Genomic DNA, 5,143 nt, shown 5'->3' on the forward strand with positions numbered 1-5,143 from the left:
GACTTTCCTCCATAACCACAAATTGCTTCCCGGAATGGTTGGACCAATACACAGTTTCGTTACTACTATATTAGTAAACTTGTCTTCAAACCATTCCAAAACTGTTTCCTTCTTATATCATCTTTGCCAAACTCATTCACTGCTCCACTACTTGCAATGTTACCTGCTTCCATAATTTTTTATTGTTTTAAAATTGTTATGTATTTTGTTTTAATTTATGGAATAAAACAAGCATTTCTATAACATAGTATAATTTAAAAAAAGATGATTGCACATGAAACAGCAAATCTATTATGTATAATTTGCTATTCCTTTTAAATATATAATAAAGTTATCATGTAAATTTCTTTTTTTTCCTTTTTTTCCCCTCCCTCCCTGCCCTAGAGATGGCTATCATTAGACACACACATGTGTGTATGTGTGTGTATGTGTGTGTAAAATCATTCTGTACATGCTTCTATTTATCATTTCTTTCTCTGGATGCAGATAGTATCCTCCTTCATATCTCCTTTGTAGTTAATTTGGGTATTTAAAATAGTTAAAGTGACTTATGCATGTAAAGTTGTTCTTAAATCAACATTGCTGTTACTATATATAACATTCTCTTGGTTTTGCTCATTTCACTCTTCATTATTTGCTGCAGGTCTATTCATGTTTTCCTGAGATCATTGAGCTTACCATGTCTTATAGCACAATAGTATTCCATCACAATCATATACCACAACCTGTTCAGCCATTCCCCAATTGACGGGCATCCCTGCAATTTCCAGGTCTTTGCCACCACGAAGAGAGCTGCTATAAATATTTTAGAACATATAGGTTCTTTTCCTTTTCCCTAATAATCTTTGGAAACAGACTTAATAGTGGTATTGCTGGATCAAAGAATAGAGGCAGTTTACTAACCCTTCCCCATCCCCCTTCACTCTTTTAAAGCATTTCTTGAAGATATCCAATGGCCTACTAATTACCAAAAAACCTTTTTCTCATTTCTCATTCTTCTCGGCCTCTTTTCATCATTTGACACTATTGACCAACCCCTCATTTTAGAAATTCTTTTCTCCTTTGACTTCAGTGATACCATAATGCCATACTCTCCCTGTTCTCTTCTGTTGTGCCTCTCACCTTTCATTCTTTGCCTCCTTGCCAGCTCTTATTCATCCACCTGCCTCTCCCCACAAATGTCATCATGTCCAAAGGTTCTGTTTTTGGCTCTCTTGTTACTCTACTTTCAGTTGCTAAATGGAACAGAATCAAATTTAATCACTGGAATAGTTGACCAAAGAAAGTTATGGAATCTCTTTCTCTGGAAAATTTTATGAGCACAGTATTGGCTGTGTTTATCTGATGGCAAACATCTGGATTAAACTGGTAAATTTGATCAGTTATCCAGATATTGGGAAGCAGTGTGACACAGAATAAAAAGTGGTCTTAGAATTAAAAGTTCTGTATAACCATAGGCAATCCATTAAACTCTCTGAGCCTCACTTTCCTCACTTGTAAAATTATGATAATTATATTTATGCTACCTACATTTAGGTATTTTTGAGAGGAAAACACTTTAGTTGTTTGCTTTGATTGGAGACTAGATTTCTCTATCTCACTCTAGCTAGAAGTACAGCAGCCATTCATGAGTCCAGTTCCACTACTGATCATCACAGAAGCTTTGATCTACCCCATTTTTGATGTAGGCCATTTCACCCCTTGTTAGGCAGTCCATTTTCTAGTCCTGAGGGCTCACCACACTGGTGCCAAACTTAGTGAGGCACCTTGACCCTACTTAAGTAGACTGGAGGTTCCCATATTCTCAGTGGTTTACCATATTGGTGTTGGACCCTATTGACTTCAACCCTACAGCAGCTCAGGACTCCTGAACACAAGTAATCTACTCACTGTCCCCCAGTATAGCAAGGATGACAGGTGTGTACCACTAAGCCAGCAACAACTTTTTAAATTTTAAAGCTTTTTATAAATATGATCTTTTATAATATTTAGAAATAATTTGATAACTTGTATCTTACACAAGGTCCAAGTAAGAGTAGTCCCTAGAGATGGTAAAGTCTTTCAGATGCTTCTGTATATAGATGACACAATATTAATTGCATTAAGCCCAAGAGTACTGTAAGGCCTTCTCCTTCTAGTGACCCCCTCAAAATTGGCTTAACAATCCATGTGGGAAATAAAACCCTATAAATAGGACCCATTGTTCATACTACGACCAACTATGCAGTTGGATGGGCTTCTTATGAGTTAGTCCATCAATGCCTACATCTTGGATGAACTGGATCCTGAACTGAAGAGGAAAAAGAGACCGAGCTAGATGCACTTGGGTATTATGCAGTACTTTTAATGATCCAAACATGTTCTCTCTCTCTCATACACACACATGCACAAACCCCATCATTTAACATTAATATTTTCTTGGTGATCCAATATGATTGCAAATCATGTAACACAGACATCTCTGAAGAATCAAAATTGTGGCTGAATCAAAGGGCAATGGAAAGATGCCCAGTGGGAGTGAATACTCTCAGACATATTATACAAAAAGAAGTAGCATAAAAAATATCATCCAATATGAACAGGCAGTTCCCAGATGAATAAATTAAAGCCATCTATAGTCATATGAAAAAATGCTCTAAATCATTATTGATTAGAGAAATGCAAATCAAAACAACTCTGAGGTACCACATCACACCTATCAGATTGGGCAACATGACAAAACAGGAAAATGATAAATGTTGGAGAGGATGTGGGAAAATTGGAACTCTAATGCATTGTTGGTGGAGTTGTGAAATGATCCAACCATTTTGGAGAACAATTTGGAACTATGCCCAAAGGGCTACAAAAATGTGCATACCCTTTGATCCAGCAATAGCACTTCTAGGGATATATCCCAAAGAGATCAAACAAAATGGGAAAAGGACCCACATGTACAAAAATATTTGTGGCAGCTCTTTTTGTGGTGGCAAAGAATTGGAAATTGAGAGGATGCCCATCAATTGGGGAATGGCTGAGCAAGTTGTGGTATATGAATGTAATGGAATACTATTGTTCCATAAGAAATGATGACAGGCTCACTTCAGAAAAACCTGGGAAGACTTATATGGTCTGATGCTGAGTGAAGTGAGCAGAACCAAGAGGACTTTGTATACAATAGCAGCCACATGATGCAATGACCAAGAATGTTAAACTGAACCCTTCTCAGCATTATGAGGATCTAAGACATCTCCAGAGGGCTCGGGATGGAAAATGCTATCCACATCCAAAGAAAGAACTATGGAAGTCGAATCGCTCTCACTTATTTTTACCTTCAGTCGAGTTTTGTTTCATCTTTCTGATGGTTCCTCCTATTAGCCCGTCTTGGGGAGGGTGGGAGGGGGGAGAAAAAGGGAGAAAAAATTTTCAACTCAAAAGCATATGGAAAAAAAATTAAAAAAAATAAAAATTAAAAAAAATCATCCAAGAGATGTATAATAGGAAAAGGAGGCAGGCCAAGCATGTAGCCACAACATGGAGCAATAAATAGGCAATCTGAATGATGCAATGGTATTTTGTTGTTCTCTAGTCATTTTTTAGTTTTGTCTGACTCTTTGTGACCCCATTTGGGGTTTTCTTAGTAAGCATACCAGAGTGGTTTGCCATTTCCTTCTCCAGCTCATTTTACAGATGAGGAACTGAGGCAAACAGGGTAAAGTGACTTGCCCAGGTCACACAGGTAGTAAATGTCTGAGGCCAGATTGAACTCAGGTCCTCCTGACTCCAGGCCCAGTGATCTATCCACTGTGCCACCTAGCTGTCTCCAACTGGTTGTTGTTGTCATTGGGAAGGGGATATCATGACTTGAAAGTGAATTGGATTTAAATGAGGCAAGGCTGTGCAAAGTCACCAGTCTCACTCTCTCCTCTGGAGCCCATCTGGGTCCAGTGGCAAGGTATAGATCAGGACAACTGGAGATGGCTCTGGATGCGGTGGGAGATGCCTTTTTTAAGCTAAGTTCTTTCCCAGATATCAGTTTGTCTGAGGCAACATCCACTCAGTGATTAAGGCTAGGTAAGAAGCAATGAGGCAAAGAATGACCTTTTTTACCTAGTCAAAAAAAAAAAGACTCTGAAGTTTTCTGGCCAAAACAGAAACAATTGCTATTTACATTCACTCTGAGTGGTCAGAGCCCAACCAGTGATCAAAGGAGACTTAGGCTGCCAATCAATGAAAACCAGAGAGATTTGAGTTTAAGGAATGGTCCTTAAAAGAGAAGTCTAGGCTGTAAACCCCAACATATCTTGCAAGCTTTCAGCGAGCAAAATTTATGTTCCTTTGGGCAGAGCACCCGTAGGTAAGGGTATGATTCCCTGTGTGGACAGAGGGACAGAAGGAAGGAGCTGTGTTGCCCAACTAGAAATGGCCAGTTGGGTCCCCAGTGGTGCAGGTCCTACTACTACTTACAGGTTGTTGTTTGTCCTTCGATCTTGAAGAGGACCATGACTTTGGAAAGGTGATGCCATGACTTGAAAGCGAATTGGATTTGTGAGGCATGACTGCAAAGTCACCAGCCTCACTCTCTCCTCCTCTCTGTGACACCTACTGTCCCCCACTAGTGGTCACATAATGTTCATGATTTTCTGTTTGCAGATGATTGTGCACTCAGTGCAGCCTTTGAAGCTGAGATGCAACAAAGTGTGGATCAATTCTCCACTGCTTGTGCTAACTTTGGCTTAACAATTAACACCAAGAAAATACAGGTACTCCATCAGCCACCACCACATCATCCATATATGGAACCACCAGTTACAACAAATGGAGAAGTTTTGAATGCTGTGGATAAGTTCACTTACCTTGGTAGTGTACTTTCTAGGGATGTACACATTGATAATGAGGTTGACTTGTGCATTGCCAGAGCTAGTTCAGTGTTTAGAAGGCTCTGAAAAAAAGTATGGGAGAGCAGAGATATTAGACTGACCACTACACTGAAGGTCTACTGTGCTGACATCATTGTTGTATACCTGTGAAACCTGGACAGTATACTAGTGCCGTGCCAGGAAACTTAATTGCTTCCATTTGAATTCTCTTAGGAAAATCCTGAAGACCACCTAGCAGGATAAAATACCAGACACTGAGGCCTTTTCTTGAACTAAACTACCAAGCA

Source organism: Phascolarctos cinereus, unplaced genomic scaffold, assembly GCF_003287225.1.
Source record: "Phascolarctos cinereus isolate Bilbo 61053 unplaced genomic scaffold, phaCin_HiC Scaffold_726;HRSCAF=1367, whole genome shotgun sequence".
In the NCBI taxonomy this organism is placed as follows: domain Eukaryota; kingdom Metazoa; phylum Chordata; class Mammalia; order Diprotodontia; family Phascolarctidae; genus Phascolarctos; species Phascolarctos cinereus.